The sequence below is a fragment of the Balaenoptera musculus genome, chromosome 4 (assembly GCF_009873245.2).
Source record: "Balaenoptera musculus isolate JJ_BM4_2016_0621 chromosome 4, mBalMus1.pri.v3, whole genome shotgun sequence".
NCBI classification, from domain to species: Eukaryota; Metazoa; Chordata; class Mammalia; order Artiodactyla; family Balaenopteridae; genus Balaenoptera; species Balaenoptera musculus.
This window is the reverse complement of record NC_045788.1, coordinates 17,983,126-18,006,780: the sequence shown is the minus strand read 5'-3', so window position 1 is coordinate 18,006,780 and position 23,655 is coordinate 17,983,126. Positions and strand designations below refer to the sequence as shown.

At 40.3% G+C, this 23,655-nt stretch overlaps 1 protein-coding gene across 2 annotated transcripts in view; it reads right to left on the bottom strand.

Moving 5' to 3' along the window:
- SLC35G2 (solute carrier family 35 member G2) overlaps positions 1-23,204 on the bottom strand; it is a 31,623-nt gene extending 8,419 nt beyond the window's left edge. Inside the window, exon 1 of one of the 2 annotated variants that reach the window (XM_036849531.1) lies at positions 22,921-23,204. The gene's annotated coding sequence lies outside the window, so the exon portion shown is untranslated. Of the gene's footprint in view, positions 1-22,630; positions 22,724-22,920 lie in introns of those variants that run through there. The other variant, XM_036849532.1, reaches the window with a different exon arrangement.
- Positions 23,205-23,655: the final 451 nt, after the last annotated feature.

Below are 23,655 nucleotides of genomic sequence, written 5' to 3'. Positions count from 1 at the left end.
TAACTGGTCACCTGAAAGGGAAGACCCAGCAACTACCTTTCCAGGATATTGTGAGACAGCAGGACTTGCATAGGATCTGTGCTGTTAAACATATCTCCTGAGAACTATTGAGAGAAGACATTCATCCCTCCAAACTGATGAAAAGGGGCCCATATTCTGAGGCCTCAAGGCTGTGAGCATGAGTCTACCAATCCTTATGATGAACCCTGCTTAGCATAACCTTTAACACCTCTCTTTGAATAGGGATTCACTCTCTTCCCCACTGCAGCTCATGAGGATCAGGAGAACTAGAGGCAGCATTTAAGTCTGCGTGTACTTTATTAATACTCTTTGAGACTGTATCTTTGTGTAAAGGCCCAGAGGGGAAAGAACCTCCTTCTAAGCTCCAACCTCTGGAACTAGAAAATCAGTTCTTAAATAAAGTAGAATTTGAAAGACAAGAATAATGATAATAAGTGAGAAATAACAGAGTAGAAGGTAAAGAGCATGCCTTTCTTAAATCAGTCACACTCAGGAAGTGAGGGATATTTCATGAAGAAGTAGATGTTTGCCCTTCTTAGAAGGTGTGATAATATTCACATTGTGTGTTAAGTGGCAAATGATCAAAATGAAATAAGTCTATAATCAAATCATGAAACGGAACAGTTTTATGAAGATGTAAAAGAGGGGCTGCAAGAAAAGTTAATTGTATAAGACTTCAAATACTCAGATTATAAGGAACTACCATAAGCAAATTCAACCAAAGGGGAAAAAAAAGAGGAGACATACAATCCAGTAGTCTTCTATGGTAAACCAACTGAATCTCTGTAAAAATATAAAAGGAAATTTCAGAGCAACCTGGACAGAATCATTCTAACTCAGATGTATTACTTAGGACAGATATACAATATATAATTGCAGAAATTGCAATTAAATTAGCATTTGTATTGCATCAGATTATTGCCTGACAAACAACAGTCCATCTACAGCTCTCTTAGAAAAGCAAAAAATAAGGCACATTATCAATTTCTCCTTTGTAACACTTAGATTAAAGCATCCTTGCAATAGCTCTCAGAAAAAGACTAAGAAGACAAGATCTTGATTTAGCCAGAGATCATGACAACACTTTCAGCTCTAATGGAAACAATCAGAATTAGCCTAAAAGCAAGAATGGGAAAACAAACAGAATAAAGAAAGGCACAACTGATGGCTCTAAAATCCAGAGAAAACAGAAGGAAATATGGAAGAAGTCAATAATAACAATACTATCAATAGCCAGATGTATTGATATTTAACATTTGTACAAACAACATGCTAAACTCTAAACATGGGTTAACTCAGCTTTGAGAAGAAGTGAAATCTTAGGAGGTTTTGGAGTGGAAGAGCATTGGGGAAGGGTGGAAAACGAAAAATTTGGAGAAAACTAATGGCATACCTCACTTTGAACTGCAATAACTTAAAAGGAAGTAAAGGAAGGTACTCACTTTAGGCAACTAACTCGGTACATATTATTGAACACACTCTATGTGAAGGGCACCAGGTAGGCCATGTGGAGCAAGTCAGTAGGTCTTATTGTTGAAGACAATTTGTCCCAAAGTTTTGTCTAGAACTTTGTCACCTAGTGCCCCGAATTAGTCTCTCCTTCCTGCTCTTCTCTCACTCTTTCCTCTCCCCAATCCCCTCCCTCTTTCCCCATCTTACCTTCTCAACTTTACTCCCGTCTCCCACAGACACAGCCCTGTCTGACATCCTAGCCCAGAAGAAACTGCCACTTATTCATGCAAATGACTTCAGGAAAAATGATATTTATTTTATTCCCTTAAAGGACAAAGCATTATCACTGTCAGAGTCACATTCCACTTTCATAACAGAATAAACTATTTTCATTTTCCTGAAATCATAATTTCTCTGACAGGAAGCAAGAGTGATGATGACAAAATATCTGTGCAGAAAGTAGGAGAGAAGCCTCGATCATGTGAGCACCCCTGCCACTAGAACCCCACCTTAAGAACCAGCCTCCTGTCATCCAAACCAAGATGTATACACGTCACTCCTCTGGGCCTTTTACCAGTGCCATCTGGTACTTAGCCCCTGCCTCCTTTTGTCATTTTTTAAAAATTTATTTTATTTAATCATTTTTTTCTGGCTGTGTTGGGTCTTCGTTTGCTGTGCACGGGCTTTCTCCAGTTGAGGCGAGTGGGAGCTACTCTTCGTTGCGGTGCCCAAGCTTCTCACTGCGGTGGCTTCTCTTGTTGCGGAGCACGGGCTCTAGGCGCGCGGGCTTCAGTAGTTGTGGCACGCGGGCTCAGTAGTTGTGGCTCACAGGCTCTAGAGCACAGGCTCAGTAGTTGTGGCTCACGGGCTTAGTTGCTCCACGGCATGTGGGATCTTCCCAGACCAGGGCTCGAACCCATGTCCCCTGCGTTGGCAGGCGGATTCTTAACCACTGCGCCACCAGGGAAGCCCTCCTTCTGTCATTTTATTCTCTTTGTGAATGACATTGTTAAGTTTTAAAAAGCAATGGTTCCTCAGTATGTGTTTGTGGAAATAGGGACAACCTAGTGCCCCAACCCGAATGGATAAAGAAAATATGGTATATCCAAACAATTGAATATTACTCGTCCATAAAAAGGAATGAAGTTCCAATACACGCTACAACATGGATGAACCTTGAAGACATTATGCTAACTGAAATAAGCCAGACCTAAAAGGAAATATACTGTATGATTCCACTTATATGTGGCATTTAGAATAGGCAAATTCATAAAAAGAGAAAATAGATTAGAGATTACCAGGGGCCGGGAGAAAGGGGAATGGGGAGTTACAGCTACAAGGTTTCTGTTTGGGGTAATGAAAAAGTTTTGTAAGTAGTGGTGATGGTTGCACAATATTGTGAACGTAATTAATGCCATTGAATTGAACATTTAAAAAATGTGTTAAGGGACTTCCCTGGTCTCCAGTGGTAAAGAATCGTGTTCCAATGCAGGGGACGCGGGTTCGATCCCTGGTCGGGGAACTAAGATCCCACATGCTGCGGGGCAGCTAAGCCCGAGTGCCGCAAACTACAATGCCATGCTCTCTGGAGCCCGCATGCCGCAGCTAGAGAGAGAAAACCCGCATGTCACAACTAGAGAGAAGCCCTCGCACCGCAAGGAGAGATCCCACGTGCTACAACTAAGACTCGACACAGCCAAAAATAAAAATAAGTAAATAAATAAATATTTTTAGAATGTTAAAATGGTAAGTTTTGTATTATTTATATTTTACCACAATTTTATTTAAATAGGAAAAAAGAGGGCTTCCCTGGTGGCGCAGTGGTTGAGAATCTGCCTGCCAATGCAGGGGACGCGGGTTCGAGCCCTGGTCTGGGAAGATCCCACATGCCGCGGAGCAACTGGGCCCGTGAGCCACCATTTACTGAGCCTGCGCGTCTGGAGCCTGTGCTCCGCAACGAGAGAGGCCGCGATGGTGAGAGGCCTGCGCACCGCGATGAAGGGTGGCCCCCGCTTGCCGCAACTAGAGAAAGCCCTCGCACAGAAACGAAGACCCAACACAGCCATAGATAAATAAATAAATAAACCCAAGAAAAAAGTTTTAAAAAAAAAGTTAAAAAATAAATAAATAAGTAAAAAATAAATAGGAAAAAAGAAAAGAAAAGAAAAGAAAGGGGGAAAATGTAGTGCTTCCTCCAGTGTGGGGCGGGGGAGAAAGGAAGGCATTGGTATTTTCAAAAACCTCCCCAGTAATCCTAACGTATAATTTTCTTGTGGGAGAACCACTCAACTAGATTATCTAAGGACCTTCTGGCTTTAAGATTTAATGAATCTGTATAGGTATACATATAGCTGATTCACTTCATTGTACAGCAGAAACTAACACACATTGTAAAGCAATTATACTCTAATTTAAAAAAAAAAAAAGATTTAATGACTCTGTGGCTGCTACATGATTAAGGAAGACAGAGAATGGCACAGGGGTGGAAGTTTAAAAAAAGGGGGGGGTGGTTAGATACTGAAGCCAGACTGTCTGGATTTGAATCTTAGCTACAGAACTTACTAAATATGTGACCTTGGGCAACTTACTGAACATCTTTACCTATTTCCTCTTCTGTAAAATTTTGATAATAATAGGGTTCTACTTATAGGGTAGAATAAAAATATTAAATCAGTTAATACATACAAAACACTAAGTATCTGGCACCTAGCAAGTGTTCAATAACTTTTAAATCTTTTTTTCACATGATTCTGTCTGCCTGGAATGACGTGGGCCTCCCCCTTTCCGCCCTTGTCTACCTGTAGAGCTCACATTTGTGCTTCAGTGATTTGCTCAAGTGTTACTTCCTCCTTTACAAAGTCTTCCCTGTTCTCTCCAATTTTTGTGCCCCATTGCCCCTGCATTCATTTGTTTATACCCTGTCTTTCTCACCAGACCATACACTTCTCGATAGCAGACTTTCTCACCATTATATCCTCAGCCCCTAACACAGTGTCTGGCACATACTGGCACTCAATAAATGTTTGTTGGATGGAATGGAATGGATTTGAAAACCAAGAAGAGGAAGACATGGAAAAGAATGGGGAATGATGTTGACTAGTGACATCTCTATAGGATCTTATAGGCCCACATACCCACTTCTGGTCTCTTAGCATCACTGCTCAATCAATGGTAGGCAGCCGAAAACCTGCAGTTTCCCATGATCATTCAAACTGCAGAACTGTTCAGAAGAACTCTCCCTATCCTCTGCCTTTACCCTCTTTACTAGTCAGAGTTCTCCAGAGAAACAAAATTAATAGGATGTGTATATATACACCTATAGAGAGAGAATAATTTTAAGGAACTGGCTCACACAATTATGCAGACTGGCAAGTCTAAAAGCTTCAGAGTATGCAGGCAGGCTGTAGACCCAGGGAACAGTTGCAGTTCAAGTCCAAAGGCAGTATGCTGGCAGAATTCCTTTCTCCTTGGGGGATGTCAGGTTTTTTTCTTCAGACCTTCAGCTGATTAGATGAGGCCCACCCTCCATTATGGAGAGCAATCTGCTTTACTCAAATCCACTGATTTAAATGTAAATCTCATCCAAAAACACCTTCACAGAAACATCATTATAATCTTTGACCAGCCAAGTTGACACATAAAATTAACTATCACAGCCTCATCCTTTGCTTGTCCTCCACATGCACAAAAGTTCTGGCTATCCCAAACTGCAGGAAATTCTCTATGTCATGCTCTTTTATGGCTCTGGGTTTTTACATATGCTGTTCCTTCTTTATGGAATACTCTTTTCCTGCTTTTTCACCCGGTAAATTACTGCTCATTTTTCAAGGCCCAGATTAAATGTTACCTTCTCTGGAAAATTCCCTAGGCCCATTTCCCACCACAGTCTGAGTTAGATGCCCACCTCAGTGCTTCAAGCATAGAATTTATTGAATGCATTGAATTACAACTGTGTTTTTGTCTTTCTCTTATGCTAGATCTGTGAGGATTTTAACCCCACAGGTATTAAAATTAGATATTATTAATTTTTATATTTGCAGCATCTAGCTCAATGCTTGGCATGAGATGGGTGCTTAGTAACTGTTTGTTGAATGAATGGACTATTTTTTAATGAAGCAAATTTTGTTAAGAACAAAATATAAGTAATATAAATAAATGGATTTAAATGGCTAGTAACCCAAATAGGGAGCCTTATCCATTAAAATACTTTAAAGTCCTTAATAACATTTCAAGAATAATAAAACATTAGGGTGAGCAGTTTGGCTATTAAGAAAATGTGTGTATTTAGCTTCTCTGCCTCTGGCTCTATTTATGCTGCTAGGTCTCCCATATTTTCTTTAATATTAAATTCCTCAAGCATAACTGGAGCTGTTCTTTAAATAAAGTTTATCTACTTTTCTTAATTAAACTATTATCAACCAGTTAAGAAGGGTGTGGAGATACATGTCTTTCAGCATCACCAGGCTGAAGTTCAGTTGCTATTTCCCTGCTTCCCAGAGCATGTCTCATAGCTTGGCCTAGTCAAGTGAGTCCCACCAACAAGACCACAGCAGTTCCTCATCAGGGGTCCCTGGGCTTGCTCAAGACAAGCTTCACTGAGAAGCTATTTACCACCATCAGCCCTTTAGAAAAAAACACATTTTGTTTATTCCTATTACAAAAGCAATATATGTTTATTGTAGAAAATTGAGAAATGTGAGAAAGCAAAGAAAATAAAAACAACTCATAATCCTACCACCCAGAGATAACTACTGACCCTTCCAGGCTTTTTTCTATTTGTGAACATTGTTTTCCCCAAAAATGGTATCAAACACTATATCCTATTTTATAACTTCCCCTTTACTTATCAATGTATTGTAGACATTTTTCCATGTCATTAAATATTCTACAACATCATTTTTAATGGCTAGTTAATATGGATCCAATATTGGGTTCTGAACACAACAGGTCAATCATTAACTTCAGCTTTCTGAGAGTTGAAAGGCAAATGGGATGACCAGCTGCCACCGATCCTTTACACAGGGATAGATCCATAACCATCACAGGAAAAGTCACATATGTGAAAAGGTACAGATAACAATGTTGACGTTTTCCCTGAATGTAAATGAGGAAACAGTTTTTGATGGCCAGGGGAAGATTGTGAAAGAATAAATAAGAGATAAGTCAAGAGGATTCATGTTTCCTCTTTGCTCTCTGTTCAGACGTCATCTACATAGAGAAACTAGCTGAGACCAGTAGTGAGATAAAGTGTCTTCATTCATTTTTTGTGTTTATTTAGGATCAATACACTGTTTGGTTTTGAAAGGATTTGAGGCAACCATTCAGCTAGAGTTAAAGGAAAAATGAAACCACAGGAAATATCAAGCACAGGTGCTTCAAAGCACCTGGGAAGTACTCTTTTGGATTGTTTCGTCCTGAATATGGCTCTAGATTCTCTAACTATAAGGATAGCTATGATTATTTAGCCTCTATTCTGTGACAGGCATATATTAAGAACTTTATTTTATCATTTAAAGGTCAAAACAACTCTATGAAGTAGGTATTATAATCTCCAGTTTATATATGAGGAAATAGGTTCTCAGAGGTTGGGTAACTTGCCAGTTAGTGGGTGACAGAACTAATTAATGGTAGAGACAAGATTCAGGTCCAGGTCTGCCTTCCCAAGCCCTTTCTTCTGTACTACTCTGCAAAGTAACCATCCATGGTAGGCAGAATAATGCCCCCCAAGCCCCACCAAGATGTCCACATCCTAATTCCCAGAACATTACCTTATATGACAAAGGGGAATTAAGATTGCAGATGGAGTTAAGGCGGTTAATCAACTGACCTTAAAATAGGGAGACCATCTTGGATTATCTGGTTGGGCCCAATGTAATCACAAGGACCCTTAAAAGTGGAAAACAGAGACAGAGAAGATGTGACAACAGAAGCAAAGTCAGAGTGATGCAATGTGAGGACTCAGCCTGCTGTTGCTGGCATTGAAGATAGAAGGGAATCATGAGTCGAGGGATGTGGGCAGCCTCTAGAAGCTGGAAAAGGCAAGGAAGTGGATCGTTCCCTAGAATGTCCAGAAAGGAATACACCCTGCCAACACCTTGGTTTTAGCCCACTGATACCCCGAACTGGACCTCTGACTTACAGAACTGCAAGATAATAAATTCATGTTGTTTTAAGCCACCAAGTTTGTGGTAATTTGTTACAGCAGCAAACAGAAAACTCAGACACTATCATTTTGTGAATGTCTAGAGATCAGATTTGTATTCTTAGAGAAAAGATCCAAACACTTAGTACTGGTGTGGAAAAGAACTGCCTGCATGTAATCCATGATTTTCCCCAGAAAAGAATTGTTGGTCTTCTTAAGATCTAGAAAAGTGTTGGATGAGACTACAAAGCTCTGGGTCAAGTGACATGGACAAGATTATTTTAGCCTGATGTAGAAAATATTTGCTGGCTGCTTACCCCTGTGATACTGTTTGAGACACCTGCTTTTAAGAACCACATCCTCATGGATCATCTAGCAAAAAGTGAATTATAAAACACCTCTCAAGGGCTGAGTAAACTGCCCTGTTGGATGTAGTTATTAAATACTGAATCAGAACTTTAGTTGGATACCACCAGATAGGACTTTGGATTAATAACCAATGCTGGGGGACTTCCCTGGTGGCGCAGTGATTAAGAATCCGCCTGCCCACGCAGGGGACATGGGTTCAATCCCTGGTCGGGGAAGATCCCACATGCCGCAGGGCAACTAAGCCCACGTGCCACAACTACTGAGCCTGCGCTCTAGAGCCCACGCACTGCAATGAAGAGTAGCCCCCACTCGCCGCGACTAGCGAAAGCCCATGCGCAGCAACGAAGACCCAACACAGCCAAAAATAAAATAAATAAATAAATTTATATATTAAAAAAAATAACCAGTGCTGGACAACAGGTCTAACCAATTCTTGAGGCAGCAGGTTTGAACTTGAATTCTACCTCTATCACTTTCTGCCTGTGCATATATCGTGTAACCTTTCTAAACATCAGTTTCTTCATTTGTAAGATGGGCTGATATTACTAACTTGGAAAGGTTATTAATAAGGACTTAATGAAAAGATGGATCAAAAGCATCTAGAACAATACCTGGCACATAGCAGGTGCTCAATAACTACTAGCTTGCTTCCTTCATGTTAGTCAAATACTGTGAAGATTTTTTTACTAGGATAGAAGAAATGCTTATTTTCCTCTCTGATCTGTTTCTATAGCAAGAAGGCTTACTTATAGTTTATAAATTGCTAAATTTGGAACTTTTTTAAAGGATAAAACAATGCACTCTAGGAAATGTGCCTGGAGGCCCAGATTAAAATCTGCTCCTCCAGCCCTTCCAATGATTTGAGAGACTTCTGATTCCTTGTATTATATCTCTTCCTGATTGAAAGAGCTAGAGTGATTTTTGTTATCTGTAACTAAACCTTGCCAGATACACAGATGCACTGTGTATTACATCATGTGATATGTAAAATTGAATCCCACCAGTCAAGGAACCTCCCCTGCTTATTCTGCTTTTAACAATATTATTTTAATACAGATGCCAATAAAGCATTAATATTTTGAAATTTATGGAAGAGTATTCATTCACACATAATGCCAGTCTAATGAACCAAAGGCTGAAGATAATGCTGGTGATCCCTTCCAATAGTCTTAAATTGCTATTAATTCTTTTCTTGATGAGACAGGGTGGTGAACAACAGTAATTCATAGTAGACAATTTGCTTACACTTTGTTCCTCATGTGGTTATTGTTTCAGAAAAATAGCCTAAAATTTATCAAGAAAGTTAGAATAGATTTTTGAAAGAATCAACGAGGATTGGTTGGTAGTCTGGAGTAATAAAAACATAAGGTTTTCATAAAGATGGGTAGAGAGCACTTTGAGCTCATACTGAAGAAATACATGTCAATTGTAAATAACTTAGGACTGCTAATTAAGACAGAATCCGAATAATTCCTTCAAGCCATCTTCTATTAGAAACCTTTTAAATTTTATGTGATTACTTAGATAGTTCTCTGGAAATGCAACTATCAAGGCAAGTTTATTATAACTTCCTTACACATTCTGTCTACTCAAATCTTCATCTAGGCCCAGCTAGCAAACCAGGCCAAGGGACAAGTATTAAAAGTCACTCAGACCTCTGATTTTTTTAAAGTGCTATTTCTGAGAAGACTCAGAGCCACAGAGAAGTCAGGAGCCATCACAGTATGACTCCATCTCCTCCCACATCCATGCTGGGCAGGACTTTTCAGCACATCTCAAGTTTTCTGGGTTTTGCAACAGCCCAGGGTAGCTCCTTAAATCTGCCATGCCTACTCTCTCAACAGATCTAGGCACTACCTAAAGGGAGTTTGCCAAGTCACCATCTCCTTTGTGGTCTGTGAGTTCCATGAAGGCAAGAGAGTTCTCATTCATATTTGTATTCTTAGCACACAGAGCACATTTAACAAATATTGAACAAAAATAAAGACTCAGTCCTGAACTGCATTCTACAACTGCTCCTTGAACTCTGTCCCATCCTGCTGTCAGTTATCACAAGCTCTACTGTTCATTCTCCCATTTCTGTCCTGGTTTCACCTTTGAGATTGTCCTCACATTGTTATCTTTGCTGCTTGGCTGCAATTCTGACTCTCTCTGATAGAAATATTGGTTCCAGAACCCTGAGGAAGCCTTCTCCTGGTTTGGCCTGCCACTGGACTCTATGCTGGCCCCATGCTGGCCCAGGATTGTCACAGCAGCCCAGCCAAGATATATGTGGGAGAGGGGTCAGCATCCCTGCAAACTTCTTGGATTAAGACAACTTTCATTTGAGCTACATTATTGAAGAATTTTCAATCTAAAAATAGGAATGCCCTTCAACCCCATTCCTCATGCCTCTTTGTCTTGTGAAAGAGATCCTGAACCACCCACCAAGAAAGAAATAAGGAAATGGCAATGAAATCAGACTGAATGAACAAAGGGAGTAAGGGTATTCACTGAAAGGTTGGCATTGAGCATTTGGAATTTAAAAGACCAAAAAAAGTCTTGGTTTTACCTTTTTTTTTTTTCCATTTTCAAAATGTTTTGGTGGCTAAAATAAGTTATACTTTGAATTCACTTAAGAGCAATGAATGTTAATATATTAGAAGTTACTTCATGAAATAAGGACAATGTCTTTACTTCAAAATACTTCAAAGTAGTCATCTGAATATTTGACAGAAATATTATATTTTATTAATCCTGTGTTTAAATGATTGCTTAATTACTTAGTATTTTCATTTACACTAGCCAGAAGAGATTACTTTCCACATTTTAGATTTTTCAGAGTAAAAATGATACAATCTTAGATTAGACTTTAAATTGGCTATAAACTGGGTTTTTTCACACATAATTTGTGAATATAACTGATGGTAGTTACTCTTAGGTATTTATCCCAAAAATGTTACATTGGGGGTCCTTGGGGATGAATTCTGATCTTTATATTCACATTGTTGGCCAGTAATAAACTGACATTTGGCCTAAAAATTAGTAGGCTATGTAATCCTTCACTCTATCCATGCGCTTCTTGCTCTTGAGAAAAAATAATTTACTCTGAGAGTCTGAGGGATAGCTAGCTTGTTGCACTGTGGAATTTGATTTTGGTGCTCTGACCCTGATAGCCCAGCTCTTCAGTAGGGCTCACTTTTGTATTACTGTAGCAACAGCTAGCTTTTGTTTCCATAGTCAATGACTGCATCTCCTGACCCTGCCAACCGTCTCTCAAATTCATCTTCTTACTTAGAAGAAACAGGGGAGGAATGTGGATGAACCAGTCTAAATCCATCATAATTGCTGTATTTTGCTGGTGACAGGTCCGTGGTGACATCCTGTGTGAGGGTCACTCCCTGTGCTAACAGATGCACACAGCACCAGAACGGTATGACAGCTCACTCACTCCAGGTGAGAAGAGGTTTGGGGCACACTAGGCTGAATGATAAACTCGTCAGCATGCTAGCTAACATCGCTTAGAAGAGGGATACTTAGGTGAGAAAGAATCCTTATTCTGGGCTGAATAGCAGAAGCTGCCCACGTGGATGTGGGTCAAGGCTCCTTAGATGGGGCTGAGATAGGCTGAAGTTGGGGTCGTGGCTGGCTGAGCTGGGGATGAAGGCTGCTTAGCTGAACTAAGAAGGGCAATGGATACCGGATTCCAGGGTAGGCCAGGCTGGGAGGAACAAGGTAGAATGTGGTCTAAGTGAGCTAAGAAGAATTGCGCTACGCTGGGCTATGGGAGAATGAGAGCAAAGCCTCAGGATGTTGCTGGGCTGTGTCAGTCTGGGTTATAGGAGAGGAGAAAATTACAGCTAAAGGACTTGGAGATGAGGTGAGGTAAGGAGAGAGATCGGATGGTATGGGTATGGGGTCGGGGAGAGGCAGGAAGGAGTAGTGGAGAGATGCACCAAACAGGAGCCCTAGCGCAAGTTTGAGCTGGAGACTCAGCTGACAGTTCTAGGGCAGAAGGTTAGGAAAGGGATAGCCAGGGACTATCAGCTGTGCAGGAGTTGCTAGGAGTCAACAGCTGGCTCTGGGAAGGACAAAGAATGAGAAAAAAGAAATCATTAAATTTGTAGGAGCAGAAGGTGGGAAAGAGGGGTAGGGATGAGAGTTATCATTCTGGTTAGAGCTGGCCTAAATATTCTATGTTGCCATCACTTTGGAAGTTCTGGGCATGTTAGTTGCTGTGTAGGCAAAATTGGAGAAGCCTGTCTCCTCTGTACTCAATTGTGGCTAATGACTTTAGTAGCCTCTAATGAACCGTGCATACCAGGAAAGGAAAAGGTTAACTGAGATTGAAAAAAAGCCTTATGTGGCAGTTTTCAGATAAGCAGGTTGACTTGGCTTGTGTGAAGGTGATGATGCCTGATTTGGAAAAGAGCAATTTATGTTGTACCGTTTTAAAATCCATTCTGGCACACTGTGATGAATGTGTTGGCTGGCAGCTAAGAACTTGCTGAAATGCAAGAGTCTTTCACCGTTTATAATCGACACTTCCCTTCCAGGAAAGAGCCTTTCTCATCTCTGAAGCAGTGGACTTATCAATTTGCATAAAATATGCCATTCTCAGTGAACATATATTTATCATCTACCACTTACTTTCCTACTGTCTTTTTTTAAAAAAAGCTGAATTAGTTTACAGTGAATCAGCACCTTTAAATTCAGCTGTGCTGGGTGAATCTGTCAAGAGTGGCAGGAAGTCATCGCTAGAAGGGGGAGGGGAAGGAATAAAATGATCCTTTTCTGTTTCCATGATCTTTTTTGTATGTATCTAAGTGGTTAAATCACCAATTAGGTTAGATGCTAATTAAACATAAAACAGATTACAGCACTGTTCTGATATCTTGTTAAAGTTGTACTGATTGGTTGTTTATTCTTCACCCAATTCTCACTAGACAGGATCAAATAGCTCAGCTGAGTTCAAAGAAGGCTGCCAATCCCCCAGGTCTTACACCAGTCCCTGAACAAAACAGGAACACCCAGGGTCAACAGCCTACTCTCAAATCCCTCAAAAACTACATATACCACCTGCTCACATTTGCCCTGTTCTTGCTGCTGTTTATCCATGAAAAAGCCAAGTCTGAATTTTCTCTTGAGGCCAAGATTTATGGAAATGCCAAATGAATCAGTTCAAAATTTTACACATTTGGTTTCATTTAATCATACCTGATTCTTCACACTATAGACACCACTCAATGAAATTACAACTCGGTCACATCTCTCCATATATCAAATTTTATTAAACTCAAATAACATAAAGCAATTGAAAAATGGTGACCAGATGGCATCTTGTTTCAGACCAAACCATAAGTCAGATTTTGAATGAAACTTGACAACATCTGGTTGCTTAAGTGGCATACCTAGATTTATTAAAGTCGTTCCACTCCTTTAATGCCATTTAGAGAATACACACAAATATATAATGCTACTGCAAAGCTGAAAAGAGACTTTATAAAGTCCCATCACTGGCAGGGACATTGTATATGAAGGAAAAGCACAGTATAATCCATCCCATCAAGAGTTAATTTTACCAGCAACATGTACCAAAATTTAAAATGTGTGAACTCTTTGACCCAGCAATGCCATTTGCAGGAATATATCCTAAGGAGATCACTAGTAAAGTACATAAAGATGGCAAGCAATGATATTCATCATGGCTTTCTTTACACAATGAAAAACTGGAAATAACCTAATTGTCCTTTAATGAGGGACCTGTTAAATAAAAACATCAATGCAATATTATGCAGTCATCAAAAAAGATACTATATATGTATATATATTGACATTAAAAAACCTCCATGTCACATTGCTAAGAAAACGAAGGGTATAAAAGAGTATTCATGGCATGACTTTATATAAAACAATTTATATCTATACTTACAGATGGTGAAATTTCAATTATTCAGCACTTTCTTCTTTTTACTTTTTAGTTTAATTTTCCAGATAAGCATGCATTTACTTTAAAATCCAGGAAAAAATCAAGGTATTTTCATTAGAGGAAAAAAAGTCATTACTTGGTATTTCAGTTAGACAAAAAGTCACCCAGGAAGCCAAATGTAGCTCTTACATTTCTGTGCCTTCTGTTGCAAAGAAAATTGTGGATAAACAGACCATATTACAGAGAGAAACTGGATGGATGGTGTCTAGAACCCAAACCAAAATAGAGGTGAAATACTACATAAACTAAGGAGGATGCCTTTATTATACATAGTGTTTGAAAGAATTAATTCATTGCGCATGTGTGCGTGCATTACTATATTTTCAGGACTAACAAAAAAAATAATATGGATTCTAAATGGCAGCGAAGAATATAATCATCATTGGTTTTTCTTACATAAGTTACCACTCTATAAATCTGTGTTAATGTGGAAAAATCTGACCTGAACAGATGGACCTCATGCTGTTTTCTAAAACACGAACAGATTTCTGATCTTCTGGACCAGGAAATGGAGTCAGCACTAAAACAGCGGACACCATCATCCATCTCCTAGAATTTCAATTTAAGGAGCTGCTAATAAAAGCAATATTCCCTCTTTAGAAATAATAGCACAGTGATATGTTTCTGTCCTAACGGAATGTGCTCTCGATATAGTAGCAGAACATAGTGGAGATTGGTTGCAATGGAGGTGCTGGCTGACTGATCACTGAACTGCACCAATTTTGGAGAATCCCCTCACTGTCATTCTTGGCAGGTAGCATCATTTGGCAGCTTCCATCCTTCATTCTCCAAGTTTCTCATGGAAGGCACAGTCCTGAGGGCTGCCACTCTGCCTGGTTAAATCTTCATCTCATTAGCCCAATGGCCCCCTTTCCTTGAGCATCTTCACAGGAGCAGTTTCACAATAGATACCCTTGGGCTTGAAGTCCCAATAAAGGGCTCTCAGTCAAGTAATTAGCAACTTTGCATTTTTTTTTCCCCCCGGCTCCACCACTTTCTAGCTGTGTAACTTAAGGCTGTGAGGAGGCTGGTGGAGGCAGCAAGACTGGGTCTGAGGAGGAATTGGGGCCAAGCGGATGGCCCACGAGGTCAGGATATTGGTTATATAAAGGGAGAATGAGGAAATAGTTAAATACCCTGAAGATAATGGGAACCAGATTTCTTACCATCAGAGAAGGAAGATACAAACAGAAAACGGGTGAAGACTAGAATGAACACTGTGGTGTTGGAGTGCAGTTGAAGATATTAGAGTAAACACATTTTAATATAAATAGATGAATAGATATAGAAATAAATATAGATGTGCTTAAGAGTTTCCCGGTTCTGTCTGCTAAGATGGCCCTAAAGTAACAATACTCAGTAGCAATGACCACACCTAGCTCCCAGATCTTGCATTCTCTACTAAAAGGAAGCTGGGCTCTTTGGAAAAATAGCTTTTGAAATGACTGAAATGGTTGGGGCAGGAAAAGTACAAGATGAGCCTGGAACATCTTACACTAGAAAGTACTCTGATAATAGAGATGTCAAAACAACACAAGAAGCAGCTTGAATGGGATTCGAATTGCCAAATCTGTAACAATTTCAGCCTCAAAGTCAATAATCATTAATCATAGTAATGGGTTATAATCCACCTAATAGAATAGAAATCCACAAGTCCAAACTAATGTAAATAAATGAATAAACAAACAAATAAATAAATAAAAGAAGAGAAAACTCTCCCTTACAACAGAATACCAACTAGTAAAGGTCAAATGAATGTTGGAATTGGAAAAATTGCCATTTGGCAATCATCATAATAATAATTTATTTGAGCAAGAACCATCATAAAATAAGTGACCGAAAGTTTGTTGAAGAATAGGATGTTTACATAGTCTCAAAGTGTCTCCCCACAAAATGCTTATAATTACAAAGGGAAAAATAACAACTTTACAGTGGAGACGTTATCACCTTAACCAAGTCATCAAAGTTAACATCACCAGCAAAAAGACAAATCAATATTGTGTCCCTTAATAAGATCCACTGAAAAAACACTTCTATCATTGCTTCTATCATTTTCCTGACAAAAATGTATAACTATGCCAAAAATGCATGACGTGCATCAGACAAACCTAAATGAGGAACATTCTACAAAATTAATGGCCTGAACTTTCAAAAATGTCAAGGTCACTGAAGACAAGGAAGAAATGAGGACCTGTCACAAATTAAAGATTAAAGAGACAGGACAACTAAATGCAATTCATAACACTGGATTTAACTCTAGACAAGAAATAAAAAATATTTTTCTGAAGAGGAAATTATTGGGGAAAATGGCATATATTGAATGGGGTCTGTGGATTCAATGGCAGAATTATATCAGTCTTAAGTTCCTCATTTGGGTGATAACTCTGTGGTTATGCAGGAGGGTGTCTTGTCTTTAAGGAAGACTACTTAAGTGTAGTCTTCCTACTTAAGTACTTAGGGGTAATTAGGCATCACATCTGCAGCTTATTATCAATTGGTTCAGAATAAAAGAGAAAGTATATGAATGAATGACAAAGCAAGCATTGTAAAATGTTTATAATTGGAGAATTTGGGATGAAGTATATATGAGAATTACCCTTCACCCCAAGAGTTCATTGCACTATGCATGCAAGTTTACTGTTAAGTTTGAAATTATTTCTAAATAAAATATGAAAACATATACTGGGGATAACAGAATCTACCTAGATTTTTTGGGAGAAGTACACGAGTTAATATGTGTGAGGTGCTTAAAGCAGAGCTAGGTATACAGTAAATGCTAAATAAATGTTAGTGATGATGGTGATAGTGGTAATGAAATCCTGAACTTTACACCACAACTCATCTGAATCAGGACAAGTTGACTCTGGTTCACTTATTTGTTTTCTCTTTTTAGATTCAATTTAGAAATTGAAAAAAATATTTATTTACATTTGAGATGCTAACATTATTAAACTTGTTTACTATAGTTTAAGCACACAGTGTTCATGTAGAACAATATTTTATAAACTGTTGTCCTCAAGAAAAAAGGATGTTAGTAGTATGTTTTAAATAATCAAGATCAAGTTTTCGAAATTTTCATCCTTCATTAATTTAGGCAATATGATAAAAATGAGATTATATGTTAAGTACATACATAGATATATATGTCTTTATCCAAATACAGTATATACATTAGCATGTATATATTTACTATAGGGTAACTATATACAATATTATAATAATATGCATAGAATTAAAGACCATGAGAGTTGAAAAAGGCTGTGGAGTTCATCTACTCCAATTTCTTTGAAAGTAACTCTAGCCTCTACAGCAACCCCAACAAATAGTACAGTTTCCGTTTGAACCTACAGTCACAGAAAACGTATTCCTTCTCAAGACAGCCACCTGGGAGTCATTCTGATTGTTAGAAAATTCTTTTTTAACATTGAGTCAAAAATCTCTCTATATGTAATCTCCTGAGTCTGTTCCTACATATTTGCTCTGGGGTCACTAATTAATTCCCTCTTCCACATGACATTTCAATATGAGGAACTACTATTTCCTACCCTCCCCGTCCCAGGTCTCCTATCATGAGTTTTCTCTTCTCCAAACTGAAAATCTTCTCTTTCTCAATTATTCCACGTATAATCGTGGTTTTCATCTTACCACCTTAACCATTCTTCCCTGAACATATACCAGTTTCTATGATCTCTCCTAGTCAGGAGATGCTGTTTCTATGAGGGCAGCCTGAGATCACACCAGCTATCCTGGCAGCCTCATACATTTATGTTTATTCCTTCATTTGGTCAATATTTACTAGGTGCCTATGATGTGGAAAGCACTCTGCTAACATAGTATGAGAGATAAAATTAAGAAAACAGGGACTTCCCTGGTGGCTCAGTGGTTAAGAATCCGCCTGCCAATGCAGGGGACACGGGTTCCAACCCTGGTCCGGGAAGATCCCACATGCCACGGAGCAACTAAGCCCGTGCGCCACAGCTACTAAGCCTGCGCTCTAGAGACCGTGAGCCACAACTACTGAGCCCGCGTGCCACAACTACTGAAGCCTGTGCTCCGCAACAAGAGAAGCCACCACAATGAGAAGCCTGCACACTGCAGTGAAAAGTAGCCCCCGTTCACCGCAACTAGAGAAAGCCCATGCGCAGCAATGAAGACCCAATGCAGCCCAAAATAATTACTTAATTTTTAAATTTTTTAAAAAACAGACAATGGTAATAAAAGATAACTTTTTAAAAAATCAAGAAAACATATGCTTTCTCTTAAAGAACTTACATGTTCATTTTGGAGAAAAGAAATATGCTAACAAGTACCACAAAACAGACACAACAAGTGCTATGCATGTTAAAGAAAGTTATACAATTAAATATGTATTTGCTTTAACATCAGAGTACTAGAGAACAAAGCAAAAGTAATGACAATTTCAGACTAGACCTATTTTGGTTTGGGATAGCAAGAGAACCAGTAAAAAGCAACAGCTTGGGATTTAAGCAACATTAAGAGAGAAATTTCCAGATTAGGAGAATTATTCACAGATTCAGAAGACACAAAGGGTTCATAGTTTTACCCTTAAGAGCTCTGACAATGGGATCAATAATCACTTGTCCAGAGTGATTTACATGCAACTTTATAGAAAGGCAAGAAAATAAATAGACTAGACTACTATGCACCAGGCTTATACCAAGGGCTCAGTGTGTATTATTTTACTTAATCCCACAACAACCCCAACAAGGCAGGCACTAATATCAGTCCCTCTTTAAAAAGAAAAAAAATTAAGCAAAGATCAGCAAGCTTCAGTAACTTGCCCAAGCTTACAAGGAGCTTACTGTGGCAGTCAGCCTTCAAATCCAGACTGACAGCTTCCGGTCCAACTTGAGGTCATCAACTACTTACTACCCAACAAGGCAATATCTGGCAAATTCCTACCCACGTCCCCACAAACTTCCAGGTGAACTACTTGGAGAAGGCTCTCACTAAACAATCTGTTCCTCCTCTGGGCTCAAGAACAGCTTCTGCAGGACTCTGTTACAGTCCTTGATACAAGGTATCAATGTGAATTGTGTATGTAACACAAACCCCTGATAAAGTGTTACTGCTCCAAGAACAGAGATTGTGTCCTTATCTTCTTCTTGGAATCCCTAGGCCGGAGGGCATTGCCAGACTCAACAAATGCTGGGAGAATGGCATAGCTGGCCTGCTTTGAAGAAAGTCACCCTCTTAACCAGAGACCTCTAATCCTGGGTCTAATTAGTTGTGGTGCAGAGCTTTGGTTGCCACAATGCTGCAACCTAACTTTATCTTCTATCTCTTAACTCTAACTAAATTAAGGGAATCTGGGAGTTCCCTGGCAGTCCAGTGGTTAGGACTCCGCGTTTCTACTGCAGTGGGCACAGGTTTGATCCCTGGTCAGGGAACTAAGATAATGCAAGCCTCATGGTGCAGCCAATAAAATAAAATGATTTTTTTTTATAAAAGGGAAGGGGAAAGATATATTTGACTACATAAAAACTGGAATTTTCTATACAGCAGAAAATATCATAAAGTTTAAAAATAAAAAAATCAAGAAAAAATTGCAACATGTAACAGCGTCTTTAGTATACAAAGAGTTTTTACAAGTAAGAAAAAGAATATAAGCACACCAACAGAAAAATAAGGATATGAGCTGGAAACTCACAAAACAAAAATAAGTATGACCAATAAATATATAAAAAGATGCTCTTTACTGTCTATTCAATTGGAAAAAAACCCTGATTTTGGTGATAGTGTGGGGATACTGACATTAATTCAGGGTTTATGTTGGTATATATTGGTACATCTTTTCTGTAGCACAATCTAGAAATAGTGTTCTTCCAACAAATATTTCTTGAATACACATATATCTGACACTGTGTAGATACTGAGAACATAGTAAAGAATAAAGCACGCAAGGGAGGAGACAGGAAATAATTGAACAAATAAATAAACAAATCAATGTATCAAAAAATAAAATGTACATATCCACTGAACCATCAATTTCGCTTCTAGGATTTTTTTTCTAAGAAAATAAATAAGTGCACAAATGTTTGTTCAAAGATATTATTTGCAGAACTGTCTAATAACAGCAAAAATTGGAAATAAATAAGTGTTCATTATTATAAGATTGCTTAAACAAATTATGTTCTGCCCACATAGTGCAATATTATACAACACTTAATGATGATGACCTAGTTTTATATGTATTGGTTTGAAAGACATTCATGATAAATTATATAGTGAAAATGCAACCAACAGAAGATTGGTCCATTTAAAATGCATGTGTCTTCATCTAAGAGAAAATCTGTTAAAGTATGGAGGTTCCGTAAAAAACTAAAAATAGAGTTACCATATGATCCAGCAATCCCACTCCTGGGCATATATCCAGAAAAAATGAAAGCTCTAATTCAAAAAGATACATGCACCCCAGTGTTCATAGAGGCACTGTTTACAATAGGCAAGACATTGAAGCAACCTAACTGTCCATCAACAAATGAATGTATAAAGAAGATGTGAGGTATATAGATATAGGTATAGATATAGATAGATAGATACACAATGGAATATTACTCAGCCATAAAAAAGAATGAAACAATGTAATCTGTAGCAATATGGATGGACCTAGACATTATCATACTAAGTGAAGTAAGTCAGACAAAGACAGATATTATATGATATCATTTACATGTGGAATCTAAAAAAAAATACAAATGAACTTAATTACAAAACAGAAACAGACGCACAGACCTAGAAAACAAACTTATGGTTACCAAAGGGGAAGGGGGGGGATAAATTGGAGCATGGGATTAACAAATGCACACTACCATATATAAAATAGATAAATAACAAGGATTTACTGTAGAGCACAGGGAACTATATTCAATATCTTGTAATAAACTGTAATGGAAAAGAATCAGAAAAAAAGAATATAATGCATATATGTATAACTGAATCACTTTGCTGCACTCCTAAAACTAACACAATATGGTAAATCAACTATGCTTCAATTTTTAAAATATCTATTTACAATGGTTTTCTCTGGTTTTATGTATTTCTGTCACCTAAATTTCTTACAGTGAGCATACATTTTATGAGAGAAAAACCACAGATATTCAATGTTTTGAAAAGTATATATGTAATCTTTACAGAGTTCACAAACCATATCCCACCAATATATTTGAAATTGTCAGCATTATGATACATCTTAGTCATATTTTCTTCAGATTATAACTTTCCATAAGATCGTTAGCTAGCAATTGTTCTGTATTAAATTTTTCATTAATTCTTTTTGTTTAAACTTCCTTTAGCAACATCTTTTTCGTATCAATATCAATTTTACATCTTTCTAGACTATCCTTGTTCTGGAATTAAAATATGTGTAAATACTTCGTTGCTCAGCAAAATACCAAACACTTTAATTCACCTGTTCCCAAGGTTCTGTGACTTGGGAACAGATGACTATGGAAGTTAATGGTTCTGCGGAGTTCAGAAACACTAAAGGTGTCAAAAAATAAAGATGGATTACAAAAGAAGCTCTGGAAAAAATGTGTGGCTTGTAGTGTGTGCTGGCATTGAAAACCAATGAGTGTATTTACATGTGCGTAATCTTTGTGTGCATATACACATACATGCATCCTACATATGCTATGCATATGTATACGTGAGAGTTCATGTTTATGCTCACCCTGTGTCCTCCCATGTAGGTAAATCAAACCTGTTATGCATATGCTTTATCTGCACCCCCGGGCGAGCCACATTTGCCTTCATGTTATCTGCGGGAAACCAGCATCAACCGATCCGCAAAGGGTTTCAGTGTCGAGCCAGGGAGCCGGCGCCACTCTGGCCACCTGCCTTGGAGAGCGGCTACTCAAAGGTGCGGAGTAGAACCGCAAGGCAGGCCGCCGCCCGGGAAGTAAGCCGACGAAGGAGCTTGAAGCACTTCAGCACCACGGACACGGGCTACCCCAATCGAGTCCTTTCGAGCCGAAAAGCCGGCGGAGACCGCCCCTTCCCCAGGCGCCCCCAGCCCTCTCCGCCTAGTGCGTCACCATCTCCGGGCCCTCAATCGTCACTGAGACGCCAGCTTTCCATCCCGCTCCTCGCCAAGCCCGGCAAAAGCCTGGCCGGAGATGCGGGTCCGCGCAGCGCTCCCACTCGCCCTTCCTGCTGGCCCGCGCCACCCTGCCATCCTCTTCTCTCTAAAGAGGCCACACGGGCGCACGAGGCGTAGAAATTCTACGGCCCAGAGCCGGGTCAGGGAGGGATCCCGGAGGTGGGGAGGCTGAGCGGACTTGCTCTGCGCCTCCACCCGCTACGTTCGGCCGCGGCCTGGCCCTTCCTCCTTGCCCTCGCCTTTCGTTGGGGAAAGATTTCTCCAAACCGTTTATTCTCCACGAAAATCTCAACCCATGTAGACTGGCGTCCAAGAGTCAGAGACAGACAAGAGAGTAAAGGAAAATACTCATTCTTGGCCCTATTTCTAAAACCATCCAGCATTCTTAAAAGTTTGTATTTGAAATTGATCCCATGGCGCCATAGGGACTCTCCCTTGTTTGGGTGGGCTCCTGGGCGAAAGGAAAGCAGTAGCTCCTGGCCCTTATCAGAGAGGCCGGGGAAGGACCCATACATGCGACGGCGGCAGGAAACGGGGGCGCACAGCTGATACTGACCCTACCGAACCCATGTCCAGGTTTTCCAAGAAAGCAGTGCCGGGAAGTGGGGCCCCCGCAGCCGCTCAGGCGTCGAGCAGAGCCTCCGCAAAGGCTTGTAAAGGGGGTGGGGCGCTTCGCCCAGGACCCGGCCCAACCCCAAAAGAGGGACTCGGCCTCTTAGGTGCCTCGGCTAAAAGCGAGCATGTGGGCTTGGGGGTACGCTCCCACTCCTTACGGGTGGGGCGGCCCGGCAGGCAGGGTCAAGGTCCCAGTCCGCTGCTGCCGACCAGCTGCCGGGGCCCGGTTACCTGTGTGTCGCGGCGAGGAAGGCGCGCCCGGTGCTCCGGCCGGGGCTGCCCGCTGCCGCGCGCCTAGTCCAGGCTCTGAGCCCACTGAGGCCACCGCGCGCTTCGCCCGGAAAACCGCGGCAGGGGCGGCTGAGGCCGCCTGGCTGGGCAGGGAGAGCGGCGCCGCAGGCACGAACCCTGCGCCTGCGCTCTCCGCTACTCCCCCTCGCTCCCCACCGGCAGGTGCCCAAGTGGAAGACCGCGGGGGAGCGCCGGGGATTTGTGCCCCTTACTCGCGCGGTGGGAGGGCCCAGGCGCCGCGAAAGTGCCTTCCGGGATCGCTTTAGCCTATGCCCTTCGAGAGACCCAGTCTGCCGGAGTGACATGGTTTTGAAGCAATCGCCGGTCTGCCGGAGTGACATGGTTTTCTGGAAGGGGGCAGGGAGGCAGCCTCAATCCATTTCCACCTGTCCCTTTGCGTTTAAAAGTCGCAAGTCGATTCCTTGATATTTAAAATATGTCTAGCATCAGTAAATCGTGGTCCGGGAAGGTCTTCGGGCATCCCCGACTCCACCTGGCGTTTTACCGATGAGGTCTCTGGGGCAAGGGTCTTGACGCTGCAGATCTGGTTCCTGGACTGAGGTCTATATACCCCAGTCCCGTGCTGAATGAATACAGCTTCTTGGAAACAGGGTCACGAGGACAGGCAGGAAGGCCATCAGCATAGGCCAGGCAAGGAAGGGTGAGGCCTGAACC